Source organism: Phragmites australis, chromosome 17 (assembly GCF_958298935.1).
Source record: "Phragmites australis chromosome 17, lpPhrAust1.1, whole genome shotgun sequence".
NCBI lineage: Eukaryota > Viridiplantae > Streptophyta > Magnoliopsida > Poales > Poaceae > Phragmites > Phragmites australis.
Genome location: NC_084937.1, coordinates 11,717,282 through 11,730,285, shown reverse-complemented (window position 1 = coordinate 11,730,285; position 13,004 = coordinate 11,717,282). Strand labels below are relative to the sequence as shown.

The window sequence follows — 13,004 nt, the reverse complement described above, 5'->3', positions numbered from 1 at the left end:
AGGATGTCCTACGCAGAGAGAATCCAGGTCATACGGAGGCTTGGATCACAAAACAGCACAACCACAGCTTCAACAACTGGTTGGCAGCGTGATTCAGCAATAATAGTTCAACAGAGGACAATATTGACTGGTTGGCAAGATGGACAAGTCACAAAGTCATGACATTTGAAGCATACGATATAAATGGGTACACCTTTTATACCAGAGCACGGGATAGTAAGAGCATGGTATAGAACAGTGGTGTGCACATAGATGCCTTCCAGGACAAACGAGGGGTTTGTGCATACTATAGGTACATAGAGGAGATTTGGGAACTCGACTGTTGGGGGTCGTTGTTAAGGACCCCCGACGGCCCCTTGGCTCTGCTAGCCCATGCCCATAGACCCACGCCTCCTGAATGAAGCTTTTGAACTTCCGAGCTTCGGAGTAACCATCTCCTAGAGCCATGTATCCCGAAGCCTCCATCTCTCAGAGCCATGCCTCTCGAAGCCTCCATCTCCCAAAGCCATGCCTCCCAAAGCCTCCACCCCCTGGAGCCATGCCCCCTAGAGCCCTCATCTTTGAGGCTCAGGCAAGCTTCCCAAAAGCTATAGGGTGAGTCGGCAAGCCTCAAGAAAGATTTATCAGAAGGGGAACACCAGTCATCCTTTACCTGCAAGGATGTGACCAGCATTAAGTACCTAGGCTAGTGGACGCCGTCCTGACACCCCAGTACGATGGAGGTTATCCTGACACACCTGGCAGCGTGTCGTCGGGCCGCAATTGGTGACCAGCTCACCTCTTAGGGTGTAGGAACCATAATAGTAACCATGGTAGATATTTATCTTTTATGTAGGGTAAAAAGTAGTTATCCAGAATAAGGCCATGTAACTCGGCCGGGTCCTGGATATTTTGCATATAGCGATAGCTTGTATGCTATGCTACGTATAACCCTATAAATAGGAGGCCATGGTCGTCTGGGAGAGGAGAAGGCAACACACAGGACACAGAGGTGCACAAACACAAAGCCACGCTGTGATACCCCTCCCCCCAGACTAATCTATTTTTCTACTATAAATATATTTGTGGTGTTCCTTTCTCTCAAACTTCATCTACAAGCTTGAGTCTCCTCCTTAGAAGAAACTCTCACCGTACTTGCTGGGGCAAGACGATCTCTTGCTCTAACATAGACTATGTACGTTTCAAGATTCCCCTCTTTCGGTGCCATTGGGTCTCAAGTGTTAAGATAGACAAGTACGGAATGACTACTGTCAATCTCGAACGTGCCGCATACAAAGACGAACCATTTGTACTCGCCAAGAAAGTTGTCTAGGTCTTTTATGTGCAAGATAGGGTAAATTCAAAGCTTCACGTAGTCCTTCAGGGAAAAAGAAGGATTATCGGAGTTGAGAATGTCATGGACGAAGAATAGTATAATCAGTTTGATGAGTACCCTCTTGGAGATGGCATTGCCTTTAACAAAGAACAACTTCCGACCGGGGCCGCTTGCTATCTGCGTGTCGATCATCAAGAAGGGATGATTGTTAAAGCTATATGATGTTACTCGATTGTTACGTACCTATATATTGCAATGTAATATGTAAAAAAGAATTAGTTATGAATTTACTTAGAAATTTGATCTTATTAATTTGGAGTTCATATGAATTATTTATGAATTTTGCTAGTTTTAGTTCAATTTAATATTTAGGTTTAATATTCAAGTTAAATTTTTTGTTACAGTAACAAGAATAATACCTAAACCATGTGATAGTACAGATTTAATCATAAATTTACATAAATTTTTTGCCTCATTTGGAGTATGTATGAATTATTTATGAATTTTGCAAGTTTTAATGATTCTAGAAAATCAATAGTAAAGATAGTTTTATAGTAAAAGTCATATATACTAATATATGTACATACGACTTTTACTATAAAACTGTATGTACTAATATATTAGTACAGACGGGTTAAAGTTATAACCAGTCTGTAATATATTAGTACAGATGCTTTTTACTATACAACTGTCTATACTTAAGCTGCTATATATACCGTTCCGTCCAACCCGCGTTATACTAAGTTCTCCGAAAAACCCTAGTCGCCTCTCGTGCTCCTCCCAGCCAGTCACATCAACTGTGCTCCTCTTCGTGGCCCTCCTCCCCGTCAGCCCTTCTCCCCGATGAGTCCTCCCCGACGGCCCTCCTCCCTGACAGCCCTCCTCCCTGGTGAGTCCTCCCCGATGGCCCTCCTCCCGGCCGATGATAGCGACCATGCTCCTCCCCGTCGGCCCTCCTCCCTGGCGAGTCCTCCCTGACAGCCCTCCTCCCCGACAACCCTCCTCCCTAGCGAGTCCTCCCCGACAGCCCTCCTCCTCAACAACCCTCCTTCCGGCAAGTGCTCCCCAACGACCGTGATACTCCTCGGTGAGTTCCGCTGACCTTCATGTTGTGTTGGCATTTGTGGTCCGCCTGTCTTCATGCCGTGTTGGCTTGCTGTGGTCCGCCAGCCTTCGTGCTGTGTTGGCTTGCTGTGGTCCGCCAGCCTTCGTGCTGTGTTGGCTTGCTGTGTTGGCTTGCTGTGATCCGCTAGCCTTCGTGCCATGTTGAAAAGGTGTGGCTTGCTATGGTCCACCGGCCTTCGTGCCGTGTTGGCTTGCTGTGGTCCACCAGCCTTCAAGTCGTGTTGGCTTGTTGTGGTCCGTCGGTCTTCGTGCCTTCTTGGAGAGGTGTGGCTAGTTGTGTTCTGTTGGCCTTCGTGCCGTGTTGGCTTGTTGTGGTCCGTCGGCCTTCGTGCCGTGAGTTGCTTGCGGGTATTGCTCTGTGATGAGTAGTTTAATTAAGATTGGGCCTTTTATCTAAGTACGACAGCATTTAAGCCTATGGTTCAGAGTTGTTATGGTTTAGAGGCAGCTTGTTAATTTTGTTTCTGTATGATGTTTATACCGATTCAGTTTGTCGGAGGGTTAACTCCTGTCGCAGGGATCTTGAGGGACCCCTTTTTAGAGATTCGGCCGGGGGGATGATCCTGAATATGTTCGCCGGAGAAAAAAATGAATATGAATACGATGGCCGGTGGGGTGGAATGATCTAGTGCGGAACGGAGTAAATGCACTGGTGTTTAGATAGGTTCAGGCCGCACGGAGGCGTAACACCCTACTCCTGTATGGATACTATAAACGCCCTGAGAATGTCCCTCAAGGATGTTGCTGGTTACAAGAATGTTTATCTATCTTAGAGCCTGGGGCTCTTGTTCTTCGGTCTGCGTGTATCTGCTGGCTTTGGGTGCTCTCGATCTTCTCTTCTCTTCGCTGCTTAGCTAGCTCAGAGATTTCAAAGCTTCAAAAACTTCTTTTTCTTGTGGATGATTGATACACTTCAGAGCCTCTCGAAAACTCTCTCCCTCCAAAAAACCCCTCTTTGTTCGTGCTGCCGGCAGCTTTAAATACCCGCCGGCAGTAGCGTGCCCCAAACGGGAGGGGGGCACGAGTTCCAAGATACCATAAATGGAAAGGGCATCATCATAGCCTCTGTGTGAAGTGACCGGGGGTGGAAAATGCGCCCCACGCCCGGTCATCCGTCACCATAAATGCACTGGCAACGGGCGCCGTGGAGAGGGCCCATCAGGCAGCCGCAGAGCGGCCCAGCGTCTTGTTCTCCTGCCACGAAAGCTCGGCAGATGGAACGCCTCGGCCCTTACGATGTTATCCCGAGACGGGCCGGATGGCACGGGATGGGACCCGTGCATTAAATGACCCCGCACCCTTCTACCAGAATGTGGCAGGAACTGACACCGAGCGTGGCGGGAGCAGTTGGGGGTGACAGGCCACGCTCGCTCTTTAAATGCGGCCTTGGGCCTTTGACTGGCTGACACCTCATCAGTGGGCCCCTCAGGGGCCACTGTCAGGGGGCTCTCTGAGTCGTCGGGGAACCGAGTGCTCGGGGGTCACTGTTCACCTCCCCAAGCACTATCTCCCGAGAATGCCCTTTCTTGATCCTCGGGGAACCGAGTGCTCGGTGGTACTGTTCACCTCCTCGAGCACTCTCTCCCGGGCATGCTTGTACGGATCCTCGGGGGACCGAGTGCTCGGGGGCCGCTGCACGCAGCCTCGAGCACTCTCTCCCGGAACTTCCTTCCGTGGGTCCTCGGAATACTTGGGTGTCCAGGGGGCCACCGCTCGCGACCCCGGGCACACTTCTCCCGGTACTTAGCTTTCCTGGTCTTTCGTGGTCGCCGGGGGACTCGGGTGCTCGAGGGTCACCGTATACCTCCCCAAGCACTTTCTTCCCGGCACTTAGACTTCGCAGATATCGGGGAACGTGGGTACTCGGGGACCACTGACTGTGGCCCCAAGCGCCCTCTCCCGGGACTTAATCTTTTTACCTCGCGGGGAAAACTCTGCGGGATGGAGCCACGTGGCGGACTGCTGGCCTGGCCTCGGGGTTCGGGGACCCCTGGTTCCTGATTCACCGACAGCAGCCCCCGGGCCCATTGGCAGGCGATGGCCCAGAGACTGCGGATGGACCCTTCATCGTCAACGAGGCCGAAGCCAGTACCGACGCCACGCGGCGAGCTCTTAGATAGTGGCCCTTCCGGTCCGGGCCTTTGGTATGGCCCAATGGGGAGCCGAACGGATGCGCGTCCAACCGACTCCCGAGGCGTGTGATGACGGGACGGGCGACGGGTGATAACGAGGTAGGCGGTGCGCGTGGCAATCGCGCAAATCGAGGAAAATAAGCCTGGCAACTACTGACACCTGCACGGCCCGAGGGAGATTCGCCTGGCGGTTGCGCTGGCCGAGGAAACTGTCCCGTCGAGCGCGCCACGGCAGGCAATGTTTGAATTTCCCTGGGGTATAAAAGGAGGTGGGGAGCGAACCGCCCCCCTCTTTATGCCATCTTGCGATCAAACTTTTGCCTTCCTTGAGCTCCTGAGCCCTAGACTTTCCTTAGGCGATCAGAGCACCCCTCTTCCCCCACCGTCCACATCATCCCCCACCCTGACGAGATGTCAAGAGCAGGAGGAAGCCGCCGCGACAGGACTCCTGACAGTGTGCTGCTGGAGTCCCGTCTTGTGAACGAGGATGTGGTGGACAAGGTACGGAAGCTGATGGTGCCCGAGGTCCAGCGGGGGGCCTCAGTGGTGACGCCGGTAAACTTCCCGCCAGCGACGAACCGGCCGGGGTGCATCGTCCTCTTTACTTCCTTCGTGGCGGCCGGACTGGTGCCGCCATTTTTGACATTCTTCCTTTAGATCCTTGATACGTTCGGGATCCAGTTGGTGCACCTCAGCCCCAACTCCATTGTCATCCTGGTGGTCTTCGCCCACCTCTGCGAGATGTTCGTGGGGGTGCCGCCGTCGGTGGCGCTCTTCCGGCACTTCTTTGTGCTGCGATCGGCCGGGAAGAAGAGGGGCCTCTCCACCGAGGACATCGCCGGCTGCTGCAACTTTCGGCTGTGGGACGGCCTGGGGGAACAGTACATTCCCCAGATGCTGCGGAGCAAGTGGGAGGACTGGCGGCACGACAGGTTCTACGTCGATGTTAGCCCCCATGACCATCTGACCCTACCGGACATGGCGGCGGAACCCCAGAAGGTGACCTGGGAGGTGCCGCCGCAGGCGGACGCGCGGATGGCGCCGGTCCTGGAGCGCATCGACTTCCTGTGCCAGGCCGGGCTTACTTCAGTGATGGTGGTGGCAGACTACCTACGCCGCCGCCTGGCGCCACTGCGGGAACGGGCCCGGCCCTGCTGGGTGTACACCGGCTCCCAGGACATCACCCGAACCCAGATCGGCGCGGAGTGGAACCTGGACAAAGCGGTGCTGAGGGGCCTGCTCTGGGTGGTGATCGGGGTGGACGACCTAAGCCGAGCAGAGCTCCCCTGGAAGGAGCTAGCGAAGCTGCCGAAGTTCGACGCCCAGGGGCTGATCGACCGGCCGGGTGGCGCTGCAAGCGAAGCTGCCGGAGTTCGACGCCCAGGGGCTGATCCACCGGCCGGGTGGCGCTGCAAGCGAAGCTGCCAGAGTTCGACGCCCAGGGGCTGATCGACCGGTCGGGGCGCCAGAACCCCGGGACTATCCAGATTCCCAGGGTGGACGAGGCGGCCGGCGAGGAGGCCGCAGGCGATCTGGCGCAAACCGGTGGCCTGGGCGCCGCAGGCAGCGAGCCGCAGGCCAGCGGTGGGGCTGGGCAGCAGCCGCCAGGCCGGAGGAGGAGGCACTACCGCCAGCGGGGCAGCGACAGCGCGAGGGGACACAGGGAAGCGCCCCGGACTTTTGTTCCTGCGTCGACGTCCTCGCCGTCGCCGTCGCTTGGCGAGGAGGAGGGAGGCCGGGACGGCCAATCATCCAGCGCGGGGCCGTCGGCGGGGGCGGCATCTACGGTTCTGGAACCAGACCTTGATCTGCTTGGGCCTGGTCTGGAGCCCGGAGACCGCGCGGCGGCCCCGCAGAGCCCCCCGCAGAAGAGGAGGAGGGAGGACTCTGGGCCAATGCCATCGGGCCCGGGGTACAGGATCCCGGAATCAAGGTGGCAATACCGAAGACCCAAATCCGCGTAAGTTCCCCCCCCCCTTTTTCATGAGCATGCCTTGCCCGGAGTGAGTTTGGAGACTAATCTCGTTCTTCTTTTGCAGGCCGCCTACGGGCGCCGCCGGAGACCAAGGACAGCCGGAGGCACCGAGGCCGGCTCCAGCCCCCGAGCCAAGCGCGCCGGCGGAGTCAGAGCCGCTGAGCACGTCGGCCGAGATGGAACCACAGGCGCCGCCCAGCCCCGAGCGGGTGGCAGCGGCCGCGCTCGAGCAACCGGCGCCGGCTAAGCCCGCCCCGAGCGCGTCGAGTGTGGGGCGAACTACCTCGTCATGGGCGGTGCCTGCATGGAAGTTTTCGGGTACCCCGAGCCCCTCGGAGAAGGCTTGTAGGGGACCCAGCGCCCAGCCGTCGCCCAGCCGTCCAGCCGACCCTCTCCCAGTCATGCTAGGAAGCGCCCGGGAGGTGATTGGGCGACTGGAGGTGGCCGTGGCGGGAGAGATTACGCAGCTTCAGGCGAGCCACACCACCCTTGCCGCGGAGAGGGAGCGGCTTGCTGAGGGCAGGCGCCTTTTTGAGGCACACGTCGCCGCGGCGCGCACCGTCAACGAGAACGAGCGACGGAGGCCGTGCTGGAGGAGGAGGAGCAGGAGGCCCTGGAGGGCATTCGCACGGAGGCCGTGCGGGAGCAAAAAGAAGCCGCCCGCCTGGCCGAGGCATCGCAGCAGCAGGCTGCCGAGGCGCTCGCCAGGGAGAGGCAGGCACAAGCGCGGGAGGAGGCGGTCCTGGCCCGCGAGAGGATGGCGGAGGCCTCCCAGGCTGACATGGCCCACCAGAAAGGCGAGGCTGACCAGATCCGCACTGAACTCCAGCGTCGGGAGGAGGACGTCCCGATCAGAGAGACCGACGTCAGCATCACGACGGCGGATCTGGAATCCCGGGAGGAACTGCTGATCCTCCGGGAGACGGAGGCCACCGAGGCGGTGCTGGCCTGAGCCGCTCAGGAGGAGCGGGCCACCAAGTGGGAGTCGAAGCTGACCACCCGCGAACAGGCCCTCTCCTCCCTTGCAAAGCGGGTGAAGCAGGCTGAATTCCAGGCGTCCGGCGCCAGTGCGGCCGGCGCGGCTGGGGGACAGGGCCTCGAGGAGCGGCTGCGGAGCATGACGGAGGAGCTCAAGACCGCCAAGACCGAATGGGCCAACGTGAAGCTGATGATGGAAGACATCCTTCGGCAAGCGCAGAGGTCCGTGAGGGTGGCCGGGCTCAGGCGAGTCCACGTGGAGGCGAAGGCGACGGGCATCGGCCACATCGCCCTTAGCTTCCAAACAATCAGCCAGCGCCTCGAGGCGCTCCCCCAGGCCGTCCAGGAGCTAGCCGCCCGGGAAGGGCGAGGCTTGGCCTAAGCGGTGGCCGAGCAAGCCGGGACCCAAACTTCCCGCTGGAACCAGCTCGGGAAGGAGTGGTCGAAGCCGAGGAGGAGGCCGCCCGGGAGGCAGTTCGGGGCGCCGCCGCAGAGGTGGCGGCCTGCTTCACGCAAGAGGCGCCGCCGACTCCGGACCTGGGGAGCAGCGGCGAGGGCTCCGACTTAGATTAGGCTTTTGTAGTTTTTTTTTCTTTGACTTGATGTAAATATGGGAGTGATCCCTCAGAATAGCTGTCCTATTTTGTGAATATAATGGAAGCCTTTCTTTGGGGTCGCAACTGCAGTGTTCTTCTGAGTGCTTGATGAAGTTTCTGTTCTTTTCACTTGATGCCCCAAGGAGTACTCAGTCGGACCGAGCCTGACCTTTCCCTCCCCGAGAACGAAGTCGCCCCAACCACTCGTTGCCCGAGCAGTGAGGCCTTCTCTGCGCTTTCAGCCCCCGAGCCCTCGCGAATCCGCAACGGCTAAGTCAAAAGACAAAGGCACGAACTTCCTTGCTCGGGAGATAGATCGATCCAGCATGGAGCACACCATGACCAGTGAACACTTTCCCACTCTGCGACCACTCAAATAGGTATACTGGAGACACGTGCGGGCAGGAATGCGACCAAGAGTCCCCACGGTTTGGTGGTGCCCAGGCTAGGACGGACCGGACCGACCACCGACAGCCCGCCCCCAGGGTCTAGGCTCTCAATCGCTCGAGTAGCTCGAGCCGTGAGATAACCCGAGAACCCCAGAGGCTCAGTAGTGCCCGGGGCCTTTTAAGCGGTCCGAACACCACGGCCACCATGAAAGACTTCGGTCAGACATTGCCGTACGTACGGTACACCTTTCTACTGTCCGTTCTGTCATTCCGGGACAAGCGGACACATGGCAGGGTTTTGTGCGCGAGGAGACCATCTCGCCGAACAGATTAGAGTACAAGGGCCCCGAGGACAACTCGGGAACAATATATTACTGAATGTAAATTCATATGAATTTGACCACTCACCGGACAGCTGTCAGCTTTTCGACCAACCGATCCAAGAGAGGCATGCGCTCTGAGCTCGGGGTGCCCGGGAACTTGGTTCCCACGGCTGGGGCGCCCGAGCACTGGGGGGTGCAAGGGGGGCCCAGGATTAGGCGATCCCGACCGCTCATGCCTGAGTAGTAGGACCACCCGAGGACCCCTAGGGCCGAGCAGCGACCTGGGCACTGAGGCCCTCGCGGTCAAGCTACTTTCTGTTTTGACTATCGATCTGTGACTTGAGAAAAATAGAAAAATTCTTTGCTTGGTGCGCTCTGTTAGTGCGGTACTCATTATAGACTGCTCTCGCTTTCGACTTGAGACCTCTCGAATATCCAGACCGGCGGATAGAAACAGGCAGAGGCATAACCCAGAGGTCCTATGGTTCAGTGGCGCCCGGGTATGACAGACCAGACCGAGCACCGATAGCCCGCCCCTGGGGCCTAGGCTCCGGACTACTCGAGCAGCTCGAGCGATAGGATTACCCGAGAACCTCAGGGACTCGGTGATGCCCGGGAGCCTGCCACGACACCGAACACCACAGCCTACCACAACAGACGTAAGTCAGTGGAAACTGCCCGCGCGCATACTGATCGGGATTCTTTTATCAACGGGGAAAATGAGAGAGCGAACTTTTCTCGCACAATCGAGCATCTCACCAGACAGATTAAACATATGGAATCCAGAAGAATGAAATTTTGACATAAGAATGGCTCATTGATTTATGTATTGTATTGACAATTTTTACAAGGTTGGGTGACTTACCCAGTTAGTGGTAGCCCCCGGTCAACTTGGGCGAGGGGGGGGGGGGGAAGCCCCCGGCCTGGTTGACCTGAGCCTGCATACATGGCTATCTACGGGAAGAACTTGCGCAGGTGCTCGATGTTCCACGCGTTGGGGAACGGCTGCCCATCTTTTGTAGCCAACCAGAAGGAGCCTTCTCGTGGGACACCGATCACGGTAAATGGGCCTTCCCACATAGGGGACAGTTTATTCCTTCCTTCGCGCGATTGGACGCGTCGGAGAACTAGATCCCCCACCTCGAGAGACCGGGCCCGGATGTGACACTGATGGTAGCGCCGCAGGCTTTGCTGGTAGCAGGCTGCTCGGACGGCAGCACGCCGCCGGCGCTCTTCCAAATAGTCGATGCCGTCGCGCCTTTGCTGCTCTTGTTCGCCTTCAGAGTAGGCATGCACCCGAGGGGAGCCTAGAGTGAGCTTGGAGGGGAGGACCGCCTCAGCGCCGTACACAAGGAAGAAAGGAGTCTCCCCTGTAGCGCGACTTGGCGTGGTCCGATTGGCCCATAGCATGGCAGGCAGCTCATCGATCCACCCTTTCCCATGCTTTGCGGGCACGTTGTAGGTCCGGGTTTTGAGCCCCTTCAGTATCTCTGCATTGGCGCGCTCGACCTGCCCATTGCTCCGAGGATGAGCGACGGAGGCGAAGCAGAGCTTGATGCCGAGGTCTTCGCAGTAGTCCCCGAACAGGGCACTTGTGAACTGAGTGCCATTGTCGGTGATGATCCGGTTCGGGACACCAAAGCGACTGGTGATACCGTCGATAAACTGGAGCGCCATGTTCTTGGTCACCTTGACGACTGGAACCGCCTCCGGCCACTTGGTGAATTTGTCGATGGCGACGTAAAGGTACTCATAGCCCCCGATTGCTCGGGGGAATGGACCCAGAATGTCTAGCCCCCAGACCGCGAAAGGCCATAACAGGGGGATGGTTTGAAGAGCCTGAGCTGGCTGGTGAATCTGCTTCGTATGGAACTGGCATGCCCTGCAGCGCCGAACCAGCTCGGAAGCATCCTGGAGGGCTGTAGGCCAGTAGAAACCTTGCCGGAAGGCCTTCCCGACCAACGTGCGAAACGATGCATGGCCACCGCACTCGCCCTCATGGACCTCAGCGAGAAGCTCGCCGCCTTCTGCCCGAGTGATGCATTTAAGGAGGATGCCGCCTGCGCCACGCCGGTAGAGATCCCCATCTACTATGGCATAGCGTTTGGACTGCCGAGCAACTCTTTCAGCAGAGGCCTCATCCCCGGGGAGGAACTTTTCCTTTAAGTACCCTCGGATCTCGTCCATCCACGAGGCATCTCAAGAACTGCCAGCAAGCACAGCGCACTCGTCGGACGGTGGCACCCTGTCGGGGCTTCCCACTAAGGGCACCGCCGGGGTCCCTTGAATTAAGCTCGAGGTTTCCCCTTCGTCCTGTTCCACAGGCAAGACGGAAGGCCGTGTGAGTCTTTCTTCAAAGACTCCAGCAGGGACGCGTGCACGGGAGGAGGCCAGGCGAGAGAGGTCATCGGCCAGAGTGTTGTCGCGGCGAGAGATGTTCCGCAGCTCCAGGCCGTCGAAGCGCTTCTCTAGCTTCCTGACTGCCGCCACGTACACCGCCACTTGAGGATTCGTGCACTGGTATTCTTTCGATACCTGGTTGACCACCAGCTGGGAGTCTCCCTTGACCAGGAGGCGACGAATCCCGAGGCCCACCGCGGCTCGGAGGCCGGCGATGAGGCCCTCATATTTTGCCATGTTGTTGGATGCGCGGAACTGTAGCTGCACGATGTACCGGAGTTCTTCACCCGTTGGGGAGGTGAGAACCACTCCAGCCCCCGCGCCTTTCAGCGTGAGGGAACCGTCAAAATGCATAATCCAGTACCCGGGCGCATCTTGCCCGGGATATGTGGAGATTTCTTCTCGGACGACCTCAAGGACGGGTGTTCACTCTGTCACGAAGTCAGAGAGCGCCTGGCTTTTGATCGCCTGGCGGTTGACAAAGTGCAGGTCGAACTCCGCCAGCTCCACCGCCCACTTGACGACACGCCCGGTGCCTTCTCGGTTCCGGAGGATGGGCCCTAGTGGGTACGTGGTAACCATCAAGACCTTGTGCGCCTGGAAGTAGTGGCGTAGCTTCCGAGAAGCGATGAGCACGGTGTAGAGCAGCTTCTGAGCTTGGGGGTACCTTGTCTTGGCCTCCCGGAGGACTTCACTGACGAAGTACACCAGTCACTATACCCGACGGGCCCAGGCTGCGGCTTCACCCGAGGGCCTGCTACAGCCCCCGAGCTCGGCGACGTGGTCGGGGCTGACCGGGTGCTTGGGGTCGACTCCCTGGTCGGAAGGAGCCAAGTGCTCGGGCTCGACCCCCTGCTCGGGAGGAGCCAAGTGCCCAGGCTCGACCCCCTGCTCGGGGAGAGCCAAGTGCTCGGGCTCGACCCCCTGCTCGGGGGGAGCCACGAGGACAGGGGAGTGCTCGGGGGTGGTCGAGAGCTGGGACCCAGCACCTAACCCCGTGCACTCATTGCGCTCCACCACCAGTACCATGCTCACGACCTGAGGAGTGGCCGAGACGTAGAGCAGTACTGGCTCGCCCTCGGATGGGGCCACCAGTACGGGTGGTGAGGTGAGATACTTCTTCAGATCGTGGAAGGCCTGCTCGGCCTCCGGTGTCCAGTCGAAACGACCGGTCTTCTTAAGAAGCTTGAAAAGGGGGAGTCCTCGCTCCTCGAGTTTGGAGATGAAGCGCCCGAGGGCCACCATGGAGCCGGCGAGACGCTGAACCTCCTTGAGTCGAGCCGGGTGTCGCATCTGCTCGATGGCCCAAATTTTCTCTGGATTGGCCTCGATCCCTCAGCTGGAGACCAAGAAACCGAGGAGCTTGCCCGCAGGCACCCCGAAGACGCACTTCTCGGGGTTGAGCTTCAGGCGGGTAGTGCGGAGACTATTGAAAGTTTCAGCAAGATCATCGAGCAGGGTGGCGCAGTCTCAGGATTTGACCACGAGATCATCGATGTAGGCCTCGATGTTGCGGCGAACCTGCGAATCAAGGGTGATGCGGATAGCACGCTGGAAAGAAGACCCAGCGTTGCGCAGACCAAAAGGCATCAACACATAGCAATATGTCCCCACCGGGGTGGTAAAAGCAGCTTTTTCTTCATCCTCTATGGCCATGCGAATCTGGTGATAACCAGAGTTTGCATCTAAAAAACACAAAAGATCACATCCCGTGGTTGCATCTACAATCTGATCTATGCGGGGCAAAGGGAAAGGATCTTTGGGGCAAGCC

General features: G+C 57.9%; 1 pseudogene; it reads right to left on the bottom strand.

The window, feature by feature from the left end:
* LOC133896865 (obtusifoliol 14-alpha demethylase-like) overlaps positions 1-13,004 on the bottom strand; it is a 51,419-nt pseudogene that overhangs the window by 15,920 nt on the left and 22,495 nt on the right.